Genomic DNA, 20,959 nt, shown 5'->3' with positions numbered 1-20,959 from the left:
CAGGGGCTGGGGGAGACAGAAATTAGGAGAAACTGCTTAATGGGTTTGGGGTTTCACTGTGGGATGAGGGAACTGTTTTGGAGCTAGATAGGGGTGCTGGTTGTACAACATTGTAAATGTGCTGAATGCTGCTGGGGGCAGTGGCTCATGCCTGTAATCCTGGTGCTTTGGGAGGCCAGGGCGGGCAGATGTCTTGAACCCAAGAGTTCAAGACCAGCCAGGGACACATGGCAAAACCCTGTCTCTACAAAATGTTAGCCAAGCATGGTGGCACATGTCTATAATCCCAGCTACTTAGGAGGCTGAGGTGGGAGGATCGCTTGCGCCTAAGAGGTTGAGGCTGCAAAAAAAAAAAAAGTACTAAATGCCAATTAATTGATCACTTTAAAATGGTTATTTTTATGTTATATGATTTCACCTAAATAAATTATTTTTAAAACCCTAAAAACAAAACACCACAGTGGACAAGGCAGAACCAGGAGGACCAGTTGGTAAATCAGACAAAAAGGAGGGCAGAGGCGTGGGGTGGGGAGGAACCTGGGGTGTGCAGACAGTTAGGGTGACAGGCACCATCCGAATGGTGGGGTCAGCAGGAGAGGAGAGGAGAGAGATGCCCAGCGTCTGGAGGAAGGGTGGATGAATCTGAAGCACAATGGGCTCCAGAAGCTTCTGGAAGGAGAGAGGACCTGTTTATATGTTGGGTCTGCAGTGCCCGAGGGCCTCTCGGGCGGGGAGCTCATGTGAGTGTCTCCCAGTGAATGAGTCAGGCGGAGAGTATGTTGGAAAAATATGCCGACATGTCCTGCGGTGTCAAACCATCCCTGGCCCAGCCACTGTGTCACTCAGCCCAAGGGCAGATGGAGAAATGCGCCTGTTGAGGTGCGGGTGGGGTGGGGAGAAGGTCACCCTAGTCCATCTGGGTTGCAGGGCAGGTGTGCTCACGTCAAAAGAAAAGTCTGGTCCAGGAATCCCAGTTGTCTGGACAGCGGTGTGTCTCCCATTTTCCTAGGGGGAGGATGCAGATCCAGAGAGGTCCGGGTCCTGGGGAGTGACGGGCGAGTCGGGTCTGCCTTGCCTCTACACTCATGCCCTTGTCTTTGTTTCATGCTCAGCCCCTCACCACATAGGTACCGTTCAGAAGCACATTCTAGAAAGTCGCCTCCTAAAAGTGGACACGGTTTGCGAGCGGAAGGAGGAAGCCTCCGCAGTGAGGAACACTCATGGCAGGAAGGCACGAAGGAGCCGCACTCATCTCCTGCTGCAGCTCCGGTTCGGAACCAGGGGTGTTGCGGAGTTACGTGTCTCTGGATTTGGCTTCAGGTGCTCATCAAGGCACAGGCAAAAGCCACTTACTTGGGAAGGGGGTTGGGAAGAACAGGCCCCACAGGCACACTCGAGTTGGGATAATTTAGGGGGTGCTCAGGAAAAGGACTGTGCACAAAGGTGCAGGGATGGGTGGGCTCCGGGACACCACAGGCGGCGCAGGGGCAGCACCAGGGCCAGCAATGGCAGGAGCGCCCAGCACTGAGGCCCGAGGGTGAGGTTGGGGACACGGGACGCAGCTGGCCCATGAGGCCCTGCAGAGACGGAATTGGGGGGGTGGATGCGACTCAGCTTCTCCAGCCCCCTCCAGTCTCTTGCGGACACCTCCCACCTGCCAAACGCCTCCAGAGGCCGGGGCAGCTGGTCCTACAGGGGGTTTCCCAAGGCCAGCATCCCTGGGTGGGGAAGCGTGGACGTGGGCCCCAGGCTCTGTGTGTGGACTTCAGGTGACACTGGATGGCATTCCGCAGCCCTGAGCCCCCCTCACGCACATGATCACACACGGGGGGTCCTGGCCGCCTCTCAGGATGGGCCTCTCATCCTGCTGTTTGTAAACTTCAGAAAGCCAAACAGTCCCTTAGAGAAGCCAGACCTGGATTTGCTCCGGACATCTGGAACAAGTTACCCTATTTCCCAATCTCTGCCGATGGTTCCCCCCGCTGCGGGAATGCTGCCCTCGGCCGACAGGGACGAGGACCTGTGGAGAGGGGCAGCCCCCACAGGCCGAGGCTGGCAAGGCAGGCACGGGGCCGGGGCTCTGGTGGAAATGTCACATTTGAGGCAGCTGTCACTCGGGCCCTGTCTGATGCAAGGCCAGGCCTAGAGAGGATGGTGGAGACTGTGCGTGTGCAGGGTGTTCCGGAACCTTCCATGAGGTGCATGGGGCCTCGCCGCAGGCCATCTCTCCAGACCTCGGCTCACCCCGCCTCTGTGCTATTGCCTTTGTCTGGAATTCCACCCCAGCCTTCTTGCCTCAAGAACGCCCTTCCCCCCTTCAGATCTCACGGGCACAGTCCCTGTCTTCCTAAACGGGGTCAGAGCCCCCAGTAATCATGAGGAAGACCCTCTCCTCGACCAAGCTTTGGTCAGGCTCCTCCAAACCCTCTTCTCCAGGAGGCCTTGGCCTGGGGGCTTCTGCACTTGTCGTGGCTTTTTCCAGTTTTAGCGAGAACCCAGAGTCAATTAGGAAAACTCCCCGACCCCCGACGCGTGATCAGTTCCTCGCCCGGCACCGCCCCTCGGGGGTGTCTGTTCACCTGTCCTGCCTTCAGCAAGAGTCCTGTTACATCGGTTTAGCCAGAACTTCCCCCCACACCTAATGTTTCCTCTTAGTCATTTTTTTTTTTGAGATGGAGTCTCATGCTATCACCTTGGCTGGAGCACAGTGGCGCGATCTCAGCTCACTGCAACCTCCGCCTCCCAGGTTCAAGCGATTCTCCTGCTTCAACCTCCCAAGTAGCTGGGATTACAGGTGTGTCCCACCAAGCCTGCCTAATTTTTGTATTTTTAGTAGAAACAGGGTTTCACCATGTTGGCCAGGCTGGTCTTGAACTCATGACCTCCAGTGATCCACCTGCCTCGGCCTCCCAAAGTGCTGGCATTACAGGCATGAACCACTGCGCCCGCCCTCCTCTTAGCCATTTTCCATCCACTGAACCCCTGCTCCAGGCGACATCCCCACTCATCACCGCTGTATTCAGAATGGAGCCCAGGTCTACACTGAGGTCTATTCCCTCATTTCAACAGTTCCTCAATAAAATCTGCTTTTACTGCTCACCTATTTTCTGGCTCTGGTTTCTTCGATAGTCACATGGTCTGTCTCCCCTGCTGTCAGCGCCGGGTGGGCAGGGCTGTGTGTGTTCAGTTCCTGCTTGTCCATACCTTGTATATGGTGGAAGCTCCATAGAGAATGTTTTGAATAGGCCAGGTGCGGTGGCTCACACTTCTAATCCCAGCACTTTGGGAGGCCGAGGAGGGTGAATCACTTGAGGTCAGGAGTTCGAGACCAGCCTGGCCAACATGATGAAACCCCATATCTACTAAAAATACAAAAATTAGCCGGGCGTGGTGGCAGGAGCCTGTAATTCCAGCTACTCAGGAGGCTGAGGCAGGAGAATTGCTTGAACCCGGGAAGCGGAGGTTGCAGTGAGCCGAGACTGCACCACTGCACTCCAACCTGGGCCACAGAGGAAGACCCTGTATCAAAAAAAAAAATTTTTTTTTTTGAATAGATGGATGGATAACTGCAAACCCTGGTACAGGGTTTTTCTTTACTCAGTTTCTCCTGATGTAAACAGGTTTGGAACACGTGGCTGACACAATCCCTACCTCTCCCTCCGTGTATTTTTCATGTTTTGGGTACAAGGAAGTAGAAACAAGTAAAAGTCATTTGTTGAAGTTGCAGCAACTTTGAAAGCTGCAGTTGATCACTTTTCACAGCTCTTCAGCCGTTCTTAAACCTTCAGAGGTTTGTTCTCTGGGCCAGGCATTGCTGCCCACTGGGCTGGGCTGGTCTGAGCTGGGGTCGGGGGTGGCCAGAGTCCTCCATCATCCCAAGAACCCTTTCCTCAGCGAACTCACCCACACAGAGGCCTCAGCTCCTAGCTGGGCTCAAGGAATTGTGGTACACACGATTCTGTCTGCCCAGGGTTTTTTTTCGGTTTTTTTTTTTTCTTTTTTGAGACAGAGTCTCATTCTTGTCACCCAGGCTGTGTGTGGCTCATGGCAACCTCTGCCTCTCGGGTTTAAGCGATTCTTCTGCCTCAGCCTTCCCAGTAGCTGAGACTACAGGCTCCTGCCACTATGCCTGGCTAATTTTTGTACTTTTAGTAGAGATAGGGTTTCACCCTGTTGACCAGGCTGGTCTTGAACTCTTGAACTCAGGTGACCCTCCTGCTTCAGCCTCCCAAAGTGCTGGGATTACAGGCGTGAGCCACCGTGCCTGGCCTGCCCAGATTTTCTTTAAGAGAGCAGGGGGTCGGCCAGGCGCCATGGCTCATGTGTGTAATTCCAGCACTTTGGGAGGCGGAGACAGGCGGATCACAAGGTCAAGAGATCGAGACCATCCTGGCCAACATGGTGAAACCCTGTCTCTACTAAAAATACAAAAATTAGCTGGGCGTGGTGGTGCGTGCCTATAGTCCCAGCTACTCAGGAGGCTGAGGCAGGAAAATCGCTTGAACCCGGGAGGCGGAGGTTGCAGGGAGGCAAGGTTGCACCACTGTACTCCAACTTGGTGACAGAGTGAGACTCCGTCTCAAAAAAAAAAGGGAGTCTAAAATGGGGTGTGCATCTAAATTCAGATTTCTGAGCCTCCTAGATTCAGGAGGACAGGGTTGGGGATCCTAACAGGGAGGGGTTTCGGGGGCCCAGGCTGACAGAATGGCCTGTGGCCTCTCTATGGGAGGGGGCCCCCACATCTGGAATCCTGATGTGGAGATCCCTGATGAACTACAAGACATTTGGACAACACTCACCTGGGTCTTGATGGCTTTGCCTGAATAAAGAGAACCGTGAGCCGGGTGGCCCTTCTAAAAACGACGGTTAGCAGAATCGTTTGGCTCATTAACAGCCTCTCAGAAAGCTTGGTCTGGAAAATTTGTGCAAGAAAAAATAAAATGTAAACAAACATGTAAAAAGAGGGGAAAGATGTTTTCAAAAAAGCTGGAATCAATTTTGGGGTTAAACTCAGCTGCCCACACAGATTCATTTCAGCTCTTCAGCGTTATTCTATATGCTTTATTTCCTGTTACAGCATTTGACAATTGTTGTGTAAACAGTTTTCATTTATTCTGGAAAGACATCGTTTCCTGCTTTGGGGAAGTCTTACCAGAACCCAACTAAATCAAAACAACAACAACTGGTTTCGATTTGGAAAAACAAAACCCGCAAGAAGACAGAAGGGTCAAAAAATGCTGATTCCAAAAGGAACCTCATATATTCCAGAATGAGTTACCCAGGGCACCTCTGGCCCCCTGGAAGGTGTAGGTCTGAATCTTGCTGTGTGCTCTTGGGCAAGTAACTTAACCTCTCTGAGCCCTGTTTCTTCAATTGTAAAATGGGGACAGTAGTCAGTTCCCCTCCTAGGGATGTTATGAGCATTAACTGAGACTGGACATGGCATTTGTAAACACTGAGCAATGGAAGCATGTTCCCACTTGTAAGCGGGAACTCAGTGGTGAGAACACACGGACGCTATGAGGGAGCAGCAGCCACTGGGGCCTGCTCAAGGGAGGAGGGTGGGAGGAGGTAGGGAGGAAGAAGGAGCGGAGCAGGACAATTCATATTGGGCATTATGCTTATTACCTGGGTGACAAAATTATCTTTTTTTTTTTTTTCTGAGATGGAGTCTCACCCTGTTGCCCAGACTGGAGTGTAGTGGTGCCATCTTGGCTCGCTGCAACCTCCGCCTCCCGGGTTCAAGCAATTCTCCTGCCTTAGCTCCCAAGTAGCTGGGACTACAGGCACCTGCCACCACACCCGGCTAATTTTTGTACTTTTAGTGGAGAGGGGATTTCACCATGTTAGCCAGGCTGGTCTCAAACTCCTGACCTCAAGTGATCTGCCCACCTCAGCCTCCCAAAGTGCTGGGATTATAGGTGTGAGCCACCGCGCCTGGCCCAGGTGACAAAATTATCTGTACGCCAAACCCCCATGGCACAGTTTGCCTATATAACAAACCAGCACATTTTGCCTATGTAACAAATCAGCACATGTACCCTTGAACCTAAAAGTTAAAGAAAAATGGTAACAATTATTGTTCTTCTTCTTTCTTTCTTTTTCTTTTTCTTTTTTTTCTTTTTTGAGATGGAGTCTCGCTCTTGTCACCCAGGCAGGAGTGCAGTGGTGCAATCTTGGCTCACTGCAACCTCTGCCTCCCAGGTTCAAGTGATTCTCGTTACTCAGCCTCCCAAGTAGCCGGGATTATAGGCACCCATGACCATGCCCGGCTGATTTTTGTATTTCTAGTAGAGACGGGGTTTCACCATGTTGTCCAGGCTGGTCTTAAACTTCTTACCTCAGGTGATCCACCCACCTCGGCCTCCCAAAGTGCTGGGATTACAGGTGTGAGCCACTGCGCCCAGCCTACTATTCTTTTTCTTAAATAAATTTTTTTAATTTTTAATTTTTGTGGGTACATAGTAGGTGTATATATTTATGGGGCCCATGAGATTGTTTGAAATTGGCATACAATGGGTAATAATCACATCAGCATTTAGTCTTTCTCGATGTTACAACCAATCCAATTCTACTTCTTCTTTTTTTTTTTTTGAGACAGAGTCTTGCTCTCACCAGGCTGGAGTGCAGTGGTGTGATCTTGGCTCACTGCAACCTCCACCTCCCAGGTTCAAGCCATTCTACTGCCTCAGTCTCCCGAGTAGCTGGGATTATAGGCGCCCACCACCACGCCCGGCTAATTTTTGTATTTTTAGTAGAGACGGGGTTTCACCACGTTGGCCAGGATGGTCTCGATCTCCTGACCTCGTGATCCGCACACCTCGGCCTCCCAAAGTGCTGAGATTACAGGCGTGAGCCACCACGCCCGGCCAAGAGTTTCTACTTCTTCTATAATGTGAACATGGCCAAGAACAAGGGCGTTTTCCTTACTGTGCTTCATAAACCCGTTCACATTGCAAAGGATCCAGCAGGAACTGAAAACACCTAGATTTGAATTTTGGACATAAAATGGACTTATTATAGATGAAATAACTGAGATTCAAAAAAGGATGTGGGATTCACTTGTTAAGGGCTCATCCCATTAAAGGCGAAGTTGTCTTTGGTTCCAAAATAATCTTTTCATCTGAAAGAAAATGGGACTCTCCTTTAGAAAATAGTGGTTTGCAGCCAGGAGTCAAATCACTTTGGGAGGCCAAGGCGGATGGATGGCTTGAGGCCAGGAATTCAAGACCAGGCTGAGCAGCAAGCTGAAACCCCGTCTCTACAAAATATATTTTTAATTAATTAATTAATTAATTAGTTTATTTTTTGAGATGGAGTTTCGCTCTTATTGCCCAGGCTGGAGTGCAGTGGTGCAATCTTGGCTCACTGCAACCTCTGCCTCCCGGGTTCAAGTGATTCTCCTGCCTCAAGCGATTCTCCTGCCTCAGCCTCCCGAGTAGCTGGGATTACAGGCATGCGCCACCACCACGCCAGGCTAATTTTATATTTTTAGTAGAGATGGGGTTTCTCCATTTAGTCAGGCTGGTCTCGAACTCCTGACCTCAGGTGATCCGCCCGCCTCGGCCTCCCAAAGTGCTGGGATTACAGGTGCGAGCTACCCCGTGGCCCAAAGTATATATTTTAAAATTAGCCAGACCTGGTGGTGTGTGCCTGCAGTTCCAGATACTAGGGAGGGTGAGGTGGGAAGATCCCTTGAGCCTGGCAGGTGGAGGTTGCAGTGAGCCGAGATGGCGCCACTGTACTCCAGGCTGGGTGACTGAGCGAGACCATCTCAAAAAAAAAAAAAGAAAAAAAAAAGGAAAGAGAAGGAAAAGTGATTTTCAAACCTCCAGTCAAGTCATTCTTTTATGGCCGTGATCAAAAAAACAAAATTGTTATTTAGCCAATTCAGCGAAGTTAGTTGGAGAAAAAAAGAACTTTCGGTGAGCTGACATTGGTGCAGGATGAAATTCAGGTGGTGGGAAAGGGCTTCTGGAAAGCTCGTTAGAGTTAGAACTGAGTGAGGAGAGGTTTTCCTGCAGCTCCCAGCAGCAAGTACCAGGGTCTGGGCTGGCTGGAGGGAGGCTTGAGTTTCGCCGTGAATGCTGGGAGGTAGCTGCAGGTGTGAGGCATGACTCACGGACACCTCGAGGGCCTGTCTGCTTGGTGTGTGGGGAGTTGTGCTCTAGTGTCCACTGTTTCTGGGGGATGTGATCACATGGCACCCCCCAGGCTTGGCACGGAACAGCAGGGGCCACCTGGCTGGCTGGGGAAGGCCACACTCGCCCATGTGTGACTGGCTGGACCAAAGCCCCTGCCAGGTCACAGCACAGAAAAGGGCCGCAGGCTGCCCTGCTAAGTTCATCTCATCTGGCCTCCCCCGGCAATGGAGAGAGGGAGGCCAGGGGCTGAAGGCCAAGAAAGCAAGTTGAGGTCAGCATCGGCAGAACCGGGCAAAGGAAACAGAACAAGTGCAGGCCGGGCTGACAGGCCAAGGTCAGCCCCCAGGCTCCAGACCAAGCGGCCGAGGACAGGCCGGAAGCCACGCCAGGCAGGCCGGCCAGAGTCAGCACTGGGATACTGGCTGGGCGATGGATAGCCTGGCAGCGGGCAGGAGCCACCCCCTAGCCCAGGGGTTCCCAGCAGTGCGCCTGAGGACACAGACGGCTCCCCACAGCTGTGACCTGGCCACCTCCCGCTGAGGACGGGCTGCGGAAGGGGTCGGAAGGGCGAGGTGGCCATGGCAGAGCAGTCGGGGTGACCTCAGTGCTTGGGATGCACCGTGTTCCTGCTTCTCAGCTGTGATGTGCTCTGACTCAAGGCCAGGACTTTGCACAGGGCTAGAGGGGCCTCATGACAAGGACAGCCCAAAATTCCAAGAACCTTCCTGACAAGTCAGGGGCAGCTCAAAGCGGTGGCCTAGACCCTCCAAATATTCACGAGCCCTTCTTCCTTGTGTTTGAGATTGGGTCCCCCAGAAGCAGAGCCTGAAGCAAGGAATTGAGTACGAATAGTTTAAGGAGAGGGAGGTGCTCCCAGGGAGCACAGGTGAGGGAATGGGGAAGTAAGGCAGGGTGGGGGAGGCAATAAAGAGTGAGGTGCCTGCTGGGGACCCCAGGGGCGACTAGAACATGCCTCAGAGTCATCCATGTATGGGGCAGGGAGCCGGTGTTTCTACACCCATTCTTTCTTTTTTTTTTGAGATGGGGTCTCACTGTCACCCAGGCTGGAGTGCAGTGGTGCGATCTCAGCACACCGCAATCTCTGCTTCCTGGGCTCAAGCAATTCTCCAGCCTCAGCCTCCCAAGTAGCCGGGACTACAGGTGTGAGACACCCACACGTAGCTAATTTTTGTATTTTCTGTAGAGATAGCATTTCACCATGTTGGTCAGGCTGGTCTCAAACTCCTGAGCTCAAAGCGATCCGCCCCTCTTGGCCTCCTAAAGTTCTGGGATTACCGGCATGAGCCATTGCGCCCGGCCATCCACAGCTGTTCTTGACCTTCCTTGCTGGAGGGCTGCTCTGGGGACATCAGCTCCTCGTAGGGTGACCAGCTGTCCCGGGTTGCCTGGCACTGAGGGGTTGTCTGGGATGTGGGATTTTCAATGCTGAAACCAGGAATGCCCTGGGCAGACGGGAATGAGTTAGGCGTCCTCCTCTCCAGCCCTTTTGGCCAGCCCCTTACGAACCCTGAGTTTGCTCCTGCAGTCAGAGAAAGCCCTCAGGGACTGCAGGAAAGAAGCCGCTGGCATGAGCCACACGGTGCGTTCAGAGGGGCACAGCTGGGGCCTCCAGCAGCATCTGCTAGGCCAGACCAGCTGCTCCCATGAACCCGTGCCTGCCCACTCTCCTGGTGTCCTTCCTCCCGCCTCCCCTTACTCCAGCCAGGATGTTCTGGCCAGCCTTGAGGTTTGGCAAACACCAGGATGCTCTGACCTCAGGGCCCCTGCACTGGCTCTTCCCTCTGCCTGGACATCTCTTCCCTGGACTCATACCCTCACCTCTTCCTCTTCTGCTCAATGTAATTGTACCCGTGGGGCCTTCCACCTTCTTCCTCTTCCAGGAAGCTCCCCTTCCCCTTTTGTCCCTGGAGCAGGTGTGTCCACTGACACACCATCTGTCTTATGTGTTAATTGTCTATCTCCGGCACTAAGACACAGCCTGCAGGAGGAAAGTTGACTGGTTGTCACCAGTGGGGTATTCCCAACACAGAGATCAGGCCCTGGCAAGTAGTAAACATTCAACCACTAAATAAATGCATTGAAATTACCTAAAACCAACACTATCTAAACAGAAATAACAGTGTCAAATGCACCTGGAGATGAGACTCCATGGAGTTAGCTTCCTCAAAAGGAAGCTAGGGGATTGTCAGTTACGGATGTAAGGCAGCAAACCTGGGTTCCTGCAGCTCCCTGCAGCCACTGCCTCTGCTGCCTCAGGCCCTGCCAGCCTCAAGCAGTCCCCAAAGTGAACGTTAGTCGGGATGAGGACTTGCTGATTTCCCTACTTGAGCAAATTAATCTTACGCAGAACCCTGTCAAATAAAACAAAAAATGTGGTATTGCCTTCATTGGAGCAGAGATGGGGAGTCTAGACCTGCCTGCCCCCCACCTCCCTCATGGGGGCCTGAATAGCCCTAGGGATTTGGGGTGCAGCTGGAAGTCCAGTAACTTGGGGTGAAAGGAGTGGGAGGGGATAGGGACGACGTGAAACTCTGCAGGGCTGAGCCCGGAGCTTCTCCAGCGGCAACGTGCAGGCCCACTGGTTGAGGGCTCATTACAATTCGAAGGTCAGTGCACAAGGTTTGAGCTGGAACCAGAGCATCAGCATTTCTAACCAGCTCCCAGGGGTCCCAAAGCTGATGCTGCAGGTCCGTGGCCAGGGCTGTGGGCAAGTCTCCCTCTCTGCCTGAGTCACAAGGAATTTGATCATCTTGCCTGCACTTTCCACAAGCTCAGCAGTGGTGAGGAGCAGGAGAGAGGAGGCAGAGGCCTCGGGAGTTCACCGGAGGCACATCTCAGACACAGAGGCCCAAGGGTCTGAGTTAGTCACTGTGTAAGCTGTGGTGAAAAAGAGGCCCTGTAGTACACGATCCTAAACAAGATAGATGCTTGTTTCTCTCCAATAGCACAGAGGGAGGTGGCCCGGGGCTGTGAGGGCAGCTCTGCTAGCTTCAACACGTGGGGTTTGCTTTGTTGTTGTTATTTTTAATTTTTAAGAATTTCTCCCGTGTTAGAATCTAAGGGCACACAGCACATGGTTTTTAACCTCTGGATCCAAAGTGGTTGCTTCAGCTCCTTGCATCATGTCTACATCCCAGATAGTGGGAAGGAAGGAAAGGCAACTGGAGCTCATGCCCATTCTTTTTAAGGGCCTAATGTAGAAGTGGAGCAGACTGCTTGTGCTCGAACTCACCTGGCCAAACCACAGGTACATGGCCATCCCTTGCTGCAAAGGAGGCTGGGAAATGTAGTTTTAGCCAAGTTGTCTTCTGCCTAATGAAAGCTGAGCTAGTCTATCACCAAAGTGAGAAGAGGGGAATGGATACTGGTGACAACTATGGGAAGAGAAGTTGTTATTATACTAAAACCCTAAAGTTGAAGTCATATGAATAAAATTCCAATGTATTTATTAGATGGAGGCTGCTTGCACCAACTATGCAGGTACAGATGGTGGCGTGTGTGGTCGTTGGAATAACGGCCCCAAAGATGTCCATGTTCTAATCCCCAGACCGGTGGGTATGTGACCTTACGTGACAAAAGGGACTCGGCAAATGTGATTAAGTTGAGGACCTTTGGATGGGGAGGTTTTTCTGAATTAGCTGGGCGAGCCCAATGTCATCACAGGGGCCCTTTCTAAGAGGGAGGTGAGGGGGTCAGAGTCAGAGGGGAGATGGGCAACAGAATCTGAGGTTGGAGTGATGCATTTTGAAGACAGAGGAAGGGAACCATGAGCCAAGGGATGTGGGCGACCTCTAGGAAGCTGGAAAAGGCAAGCAAGAGATGAAGCTCCCCACTCAGCACAGCCATGCCCATGCCTACACCATGCCCTTGCCACACCCACTCACCAACGCCCACATCCACACCCACGCCCACACCCACTTATCCACACCCAGGCCCACTCACCCACACCCACTCACCCACACCCACATCCACTCACCCACACCCACTCAGCCACATTCACACCCACTCACCCACACCCACTCAGCCACACCCACACCCCCACACCCACTCAGCCACACTCACACCCACTCACACCCACACCCACTCACCCACACCCACTCACCCACACCCACTCACTCACCCACACCCACACCCACTCACCCACACCCACACCCACTCACTCACCCACACCCACTCACCCACACCCACACCCACTCAGCCACACCCACTCACCCACACCCACTCAGCCACACCCACTCACACCCACACCCACTCACCCACACCCACACACCCACACCCACTCACCCACACCCACTCAGCCACACTCACACCCACTCACCCACACCCACACCCACTCACCCACATCCACTCAGCCACACTCACACCCACTCACACCCACACCCACTCACCCACACCCACTCACCCACACCCACACCCACTCACCCACACCCACTCAGCCACACTCACACCCACTCAGCCACACCCACACCCACTCACCAACGCCCACGTCCACACCCATGCCCACACCCACTTATCCACACCCAGGCCCACTCACCCACATCCACTCACCCACACCCACACCCACTCACCCACACCCACACCCACTCACCCACACAGCCACTCAGGCTGGCACCACGCAGATGTGCCATTTCCTTAACATCCCATCTTTGATGTAGGAGGAAAGCAGAGTGCCCCTAGAAAACCCACGCAGACATGGGAGAGTGCAGACGTCACACACACACGGGCCCCAGCCAGGAAGCGACATTCCCCCCATTAACGCAGCACTGAAATCACACTGAATGGCGTGGCCCGGGGCCTTCCACGTGCTTAGGCTGGTTTCAGCGGCTGCATTTGCAGCCATTGGCTGGGGTGGCCTTAGGAATGAACACGCGTGCCGGGGAACACACACCCCCGCTTAACCGCAAGGCTCCTTCTGGCTTGAGAGCGTGGGGGCAGCAGCCTGGGCTCTCCATGACTCCTCTGGGTCCTGATCTGCGTGTGGGGGCTGCACCCTGACTGAGACCCGGCCCTTGGTGTCTTTCCCTCCTTTTGGGGCCTTCTGCCAGGCCGTCCTACCATCAGCTGAGGACAGAAATGTGCAACCCGGGCAGATGTTGAAGAAAGAGTTTCAATCTCTGCTTTGCAACTGTCAAGGGACTTTGAAAGAACATCCAAGTGAGACCAACCTCCCGCCACGACAACAGCTCTTGAAACACCCCTTCCCCTGCTCCTGCTCTCTGATGGGATCGTGTCAGAGTTACTCAGGCCCACTGACTACCCCCCAACCCCCTAAAAACCTCTCACATGGCCCCAAATCACTCAGATTGGAGGCTCACCTGGCCTTTCTCCCCTTCTTCCTCTCCATGCCCCTCCCCGTGCCGGGCACCACCTCCCCGTCCTGCTAGCCACTGGGGGTCCCACCCTCACTCATGGCTGCAGCATCCGCAGCATCTGGCGGCGTCGCATCATCCACTTCCCCTGCTCCTCCCTCACCGAGGGATCCCCCATAACCCCCTACTCTGGCAATGTAGTTTTTTCTCACTCTGCCTCTCCCTGGAGGATTTCTGGTGAATTTTACCAATAAGCAAGCTTTTTAAAAATAAGTGACGTTCATCGAGGACTACTTATGTGTCTGGCACTGTGCCCAACATTTCCTAGACTACACAACCTCCTTTCAACATCCTCATTGCCCTTCCCAACAAGGATAATTATTAGGCAGCCTTTTCTCCATTTTGTAGATAAGGAAACAGGCTGGAGGGGTTCCCAAGGTCTCCCAAGGTCACGGTGCTGGGAGCTGGAGAAGCTGGGTGCAGACCCAGGTCTGGCTTGGCATCGAAGTCCCTGGGCGGCTCTATTTTCTGTTTCTGGGCTGTTGCAGGAACTGGCTGCAAAGAATCATCCCTTCTCACTGGCCTGAACAGCTTGTCCACATTTTCTTCCAGCAGAGTGGCCCTCAAGGTCCCTAGGGCCACTTCCCTCTTTTCCTGACAAGGAAGATAAACTGAGCCGGTGCTGTGGGTCTGAGGCCGGGCCAAGGAGGCAGAGCGGCTCTGGCTCTGGCTCTGGCCAGATCCCCGGCCCAGGACCAGGACTGAGTCAGCGAATCCACAGCCCCACCCTTGGGATGGGTCAAGCCAGGCCCAGGGAAATGGCACCGCTCCGCCTGGCTGGGCTGGGAGGCTTTGTTTAAAGGGTGTCTTTTCAAAGGACCGTTCTGAGTAACAGGCCATGCAGGGGCTGCGGACAGCACCACATTTCACCCCTGGCCAGTGCCCCTCTTCCCGCATCTTGAAACCCCCTGAAGCTGAAGGGGAGGAGGCTGTCCTGGAGCCCAGGCCTCCGAGCCTCTGTTTCTCACCTGTAAAATGGAGCAACAGCCTGTCTGCCCTCCTCCAGGTGCTGTGAGGACCAAATGAGATGATGGGAAAAAAAGTGCTTAGGAAACTCACTCACTCCATGAAGCATCTTCGTGAAGAGCTGTGATGGGCCAGCCTGGGGATGGGGTGTGCAGAGGGCTCTGTCGGGAGGGCAGAGTCGTGCCCAGAGGAGCCTGGGAGCCTCGGAGTGCCGGGCGGTTCTGGGGCACAGGAGGGAGCTGCAGCTGGAAGGGTGGAGGGCAGTGAGCTGGAGGAGGTGCTGTCTCAGAGGCCAGAGCCAGCAGGAATGCCAGTTCACCCCAGCCTCGCACTCAGGGCCCGGCACGCTTTAGCTCACAAGCTCTTGCAAACAGGGGGCTGAGGCTCTGGAGAGGGCACTTGTCCAAGGGCACACGGCCGGGGCCTGGTGGAGCTGGGTCTGACGGCCTGAGCGGAGGCCCAGAGGCACCTGGGAGTGGGAGGAGGAGCAGGACGTGCAGGTGGCCAGGGGTCAAGGCGGGGAACCCAAAGGCCACCGTCAGAGCCTGAAGGCCAATGGGATGGCGAGGGCACCCTGTGGGAGGGTCTAAGTGAGGAAGGGGACAGAAGACGCAGGGTCCTTGTGCCAGGAGCCCCATCCGTTCTCTCGGTGACTCTGCCAGCTCTGGGCCGCAGATGCTTCCCTCTGATCACTGAAGGGTGTCGCTTCCCTTTTCGGGACCCTGCCTGGGCCTTGGTCTTCTGGACAAACACTTGGAGTAGGGCGAGAACATATCCTCTTGGAGATAAGGCCGGGGCAGGCTCAAGGCCAGACCTCCCTGGAGCTGGCTTCATGGATGGCTGCGGGCTCCCAGCCTGACTCTCTGGGCCTGGAGACGCTGGAGTTTTTCTGGTGATAAGTTACCCTTGAACCCCTGAGGAACTCAGGGGGCCTAGCCCACTTCCAGGGCTATATGGAGTTTACAGACAAATCTGATGGGAAAGTCCGTGGCCTTTAGACAAATGCAATACTCAATGCACTGCTTTGCTTTGGTGTGTTATGAAGGCCCGGCCACTTGAAGGAGGGCTTGCGACAGAGCCCCTAACTTGGACGTGGAATTGAGCTCAAGCACCTGTTCTTTTTGTTCTTTTCTTTCTTCTTTCTTTATTTGTTTTGAAACAGGGTCTTGCTGTCTTGCCCAGGCTGCAGTGCTGTGGTGTGATCCTGGCTCACTGCAGCCTCAAACTCCTGGGCTCAAGCAATCCTCCTGCCTCAGCCTCCCAAGTAGCTGGGATTACAGGCTCACGCCACCATGCCCGGCTGATTTTTAAAATTTTTTTGTAAAGATAAGGGTCTCCCTATGTTGCACAGACTGGTCTTGAACTCCTGACCTCGAGCAATCCTCCTGCCTTGGCCTCCCTCTCAAAGCACTGAGATTACAGGCGTGAGCCACTGCACGTGGCCTCAGGCACCTTTTCTAAACTCTTTTGCTTAGGGATCAGTTTGGGAAAAATTATAATATTCATGGGGTGCACCTGTTTTCTCTCATTAACAATTAAAATAGCTCTAGAGAATCTCATGGGAGAAGCATGGATTTTTTTTTTTTTTTAAACAGCTTTTTTTTGAGATGTAATTCACATACCACACAATTCACCTGTTAAAAGCCCACAGTACAGTGGTTTTTAGTGTATCCACAGAGGTGTGCAGCCATCACTACAATCCTCTTTAGAATATTTTATTTCCCTCCAAAAACACTCCTGTACCTTAACCATCATCCCCAATTCCCCAACTTCCTCCAGCCCCTGCTAACCATGAATCCACTTTCAGTCTCTCTGGATTTGCCTGTTCTGGACGTTTCCTATAAATGGCATCATGCAGTCTGTGGTTCTTTGTGTCTGGATTCGTTCACTCAGCACCACGTCTTCAAGGTCATGAACGTTGTCACACGTACCTGAACACCATTCCTTTTTCATGGCCGAATAATGTTCCATTGAGTGAATGGAGCACTTTTTGTTTCTCCACCATCAGCTTATGGACATGTGGGCTGTTTCCACTTTTTTTTGGCTACTGTGAGTAGTGATGCCAAGAGCATTCTTGCACATGTTTTTGTGTGAACATAAGTTTTCATTTCTCTTCAGTGTAAACTCACAGGTGGAATCGCTGGGTCCTGTGGAAACACTATGTTTCACCTTTAGAGGAACAGCCAGATTGAGAACACATAGATTTTTACAACTTACATGACCTGTTTATTAAGAAAATTCACTGATATTGGTGAATGTTTACTACGGGCCAGGGTGTCTCATGAATGATCTTATTTTGTCCCCACAACAAGCTTATTTGGTCGCTTCTGTTACTGTCCCCAGTGGACAGAGTGGGAAAGCTAGGGATCAGAGAGGTTGTGACACCTGAGTAGATTCAAATCTCAGCTCGTATGAATCAGGGATTTGAATCCAGGCCATGGGGTCCCCTCCCTTCTGATGCTTCCCGATGAGTGGCCTCTACTGAACTGCCCAGTCTGCAGAGCACTGGGGCTCCTTTCCAGCCACAGAAGCGCTAATTTTGGAGAACTGGCAACCCGGGTACGTTTAACTCTTCCTTCTGGATCCGATGGGAGCTGGGTCATGGGCGCTGTGTGTCGAGGCCGTCACCATACCCAGCTCATTCATCCATCAGGACATATGAACCACCTACTGCAGCCAGCACAGGCCAGGCCCGCAGAGTCCAGTGCCGTCGTTCCAGGTCAGCCTCCTTGTAGTGCAGGGCACTGCCACCACCGCATGTTGTCCTTCCTGATGGCAACACTGGCTGTGCAAATGAAAGCAGTGTTCCTATCTGGCCTGATTCATTGGTTCTCATATTTGAGCTGCACCAGAATTTCCTGGAGGGCTTCTTCAAACCCACATTGCAGGCCCACTCCCTGAGAGTCTGGTTCTGTTGGTCTGGCGTGGGGCCCGAGAATATGCATTTACAACAAGCTCCCAGGTGAGGCTGCTGCTTCTGGCCCAGGGGCCCCACTTTAAGGCATTAAGAAGTCCCAGGGATGGGGGCCGGGCCCCTGGGATGGGGGCTGGACCCTTTCTTGGATAACAGGTCAAGGGCTTCAGTCACTACTTGGGCTAAATGGCCTCTAAGAAATGGGGTTCCTGCTTCCCTGGAGGCCTCTCTGGACCCCTGGGGTGCGTGGATGGAGCACATATTGGACCGGAAGGAAGAGGGGCTGCCTAGATGGGTTGGGGTTAGAGGCAGCCATTCTCACCCCTCCGGGGAGTCGTAGAAATTGGTCCCCGGTGCTCTGCTGCCCCCTGGTGGTGGGCAATTCTGCACTGCCCCCTTTGAGGGTGATGAGACCCTTGAGCGCTGTCTGAAGCCGGGGCGCCAAGCTCGACCCCACTGCCGGGGTCCTCGTACTTGCTCTCTCTTGGGAACTGATCTGCTGTCAGTCATATGCACTTTAGTGAGAACAAGTCCAAGTCCTTGATTCTTGTCTCCTGGGGGAGATTTACACTTAAATCCTATGGCTCGTTGCTAAAGAACAGGAAGGCTCTGCCCGAGACTTGAAGCTTCCTGCACCAGGGAAGGAAGAGGAGGGTCTTCCCAAGAGTCTTGCTGAACAGCTGTGTACCCTGAGCCCTGAACCTGGGAGGACCTGGCCACGGGCCTGCTTCCCAGTCCCTCGAGGGGCGCGGCCGTGCCGTTTGCATGCTGCCTTAGAAGACACCATCCTCAGACCCTCAGCGCTTACCACGTGCTGAGCGTCTTTTCTGTAGCCTCCTGCACGTGCACAGCGGCCCTCCAGAGTCATCATTATTTTACGTGCCAGGCAATGGAAGCCCAGACAGGCTAAGAGGCATCAGCCAAGGCGTGGAGATGGCCATTGGCCAGTGGGCTCTATGGACCTGGGCCTCAGAGAGGCAAGAGCTGAAGACGTGGCGTGGGGCAGGGGGCACACATGTAGATGGCGTGTAAGGCAAGGGATGGGATGACTGCAGGGGAGAGGGAGCCCGGACAGAAGGGAAGAGGCCCAGGGTCAGCCAGTTAGCAGGGGCCAGGAAAGGAGTGGGGCAGAGAGGCCGGGGATGGAAGGAGAGAAATCGCCAGGGCGTGAAGCATGCACGGGGCTTACAAGCAGACCATAGCGGAAGGTTTGTGACCTTTAAGAAAAATCTAACCATTTGATTGGCTGCTCTGCTTGGCTGTAGTACAAAGCCCGCCCACTTTGAAGAGGGGCCCAGAGGCAGCCTGAGGCTCTGTCCTCTGGGGGACTTGAACTCAAATATCTTTCCTGTGTTTTTTGCTTGAAGTCCAATTTTCAAACTTATTTTTCCCCCCTTTTATTTTTGTAGAGGTGGGGGTCTCCCTATATTGTCCAGGGTGGTCTTGAGCTCCTGGGCTCAAGTGATCCTTCTGCCTCTTTCTCCCTAAATGCTGGGACTGCAGACATAAGCCAGCATGCCTGGAGAGATCCAGTTTTCAAGGAGAATATCTATATTCTTTAGAATAGTTTACATTAAACTAATATAAACTATTAGTTTATATCATACCATTGTAGTAGTTTGAATCTTCAAAAAGATCCGTCCACATACTAACCTCAAAGAATTATGATTGGGACCTCATCTGGGAAAAGGGTCTTTGCAGGTGTGATGAAGTTAAGGATTTTGAGGTGGGGTCGTTCTTGATTAGGGTGGGCCCCGCATTCAGTGACAGGTGTCCTTCCAGGAAACAAGGGGAGAAAGCCATGTGAACGTGAGGCGGAGACTTGGGTGTCCTGGGATACATCGGCATCTATTATCCATCGTCTGTCTATAGTTAAGTAGACAGGCGGTAGCTATGGACAACCATATATAGATATAAAATATTCTCCCTTGTACATAGATCATATGTCATATAAAATGAGAGCGTGCCATCTGTGTCAGTGTTTCTCAAAGTATGGCCTGAGGAACTCCTGCATCAAAGTCACCTGGGACTTAACTAAAGACTCCTGGGCGGGCTTTCATACCTATGGGATTAGACCGTGGATGGGGCCCAGGAATGGGCATTCTAGACACGTTTTCTGGGTGATTCTGATGCCCCTGGTATGGTGAGGATGGCTTGGGAGCAGGTGGGGGGAGGTTTGTCAACCAGAAGGGACCAGGAATGTGTCCAAGCAGAAAGGCAGGTACAGGGTGGACTGTTCCGGCTAAGGGGGAGATTGCTGGTACACCTCCCTCTGGGGCTGATGGACAGCTGGTGTGTGCTGGGGGCCCAGATGTTTGGGGTCATGGGGACCCTGCTCCATCCTTGTTGGCACTGGTGCCCCCAACGCCCTCTGGGCCCAGCTGCCGTTGGAGAGGGGCCAGGAGTACACACAGGCTGTTGTCAGCCCGTCTCACACTCGGCGTGCCTGGCCTTCCCTGACGTTTAGACAGCTGCTTTGTGTCTGGCTGCTCTGGGAATTCCAGGGCCCGGGAAGTGACCGGAGCTGACATCCCAGGACCAGCTGGTGGGGTGGGGCGCGGGGCCATCTGGAAGTTTCCGGACCTCAGGGAACACTTATGTAACTGGTTTAGAAGGGAGGTTTGGACAATGGATTTGCTGAAGGGCCAAGAACAAACTGAGCCTTTCCCAGGGCAGGCAGGTCCTCTCCCGCCAACAGGCATCTTATCCACTCCCCAAGGCCCCTCTCAGCCCCAGAGGGTCCCTGCTGTCAAAGCCAGAAGAGCAGATGATGGGATTGAAGCTCTCCAAGGGCAAGGACTTGTCTGTTTTGCCTTGTCGCCCTCTGTGCTTAGCACAGCGCTTGGCCCGTGCTGAGTGCTGAGTGAGGGTTGAATGAACATGCGCCTGTGTACATGACAGAGTTTCCTCCAGGGAGGAAGGACTGGCCCAGAGCAGCGGCTCACAAACCGGGGTTCCTGGGTCAGCCCAATCAGCATCCCCTGGGGCTTGTTAGAATGCAGGTTCTCAGGCCCCACCCCAGAACTCCTGAGTCAGATGCTCTGGGGCTGGGCCTGGCAATCTGTATTTTTACGAGCCCATCAAGGGATTTTGATCCAGGCCGGTGCAAGAGAACCCCTGGTGTAGGGCAGCGAGAGGCAGCTTCCAATACCAAGCAACCCCCAACAAAATCCAGCTGCTCCCACTCATAGCACTATTACTACTAGTAAGCCCACTACTACGGTTACTGTCACGACTGCCATTGTTATCACTACAATTACTATTATCAGTGCTACTACTTCTACTGGTACTATTGATTTAGTTGAGGGAGAAGAGATGGGTCCTCCATGCATAGGCACTCAGCTTAGATTGCAGCCGAGTCCCCGAAGGTGGGGCGCAGATGCTTAGACGTTTCCAGGGACTCGTGGGCGGCTGGCGGGAGAACCACTGGTTTGGATGAAAGGGCACACGGGGCCTCTGAAGTGACACAGATTTGGATTCAAGTCCTGGTCCTGCCTCTTTCTTTCTTTCTTTTTGAGACAAGCTTTCGTTCTGTCACCCAGGCT

This window comes from Pongo abelii, chromosome 18 (assembly GCF_028885655.2).
Source record: "Pongo abelii isolate AG06213 chromosome 18, NHGRI_mPonAbe1-v2.0_pri, whole genome shotgun sequence".
NCBI lineage: Eukaryota > Metazoa > Chordata > Mammalia > Primates > Hominidae > Pongo > Pongo abelii.
The sequence above is the reverse complement of the archived record's forward strand: the minus strand, read 5'-3'. Positions refer to the sequence as shown.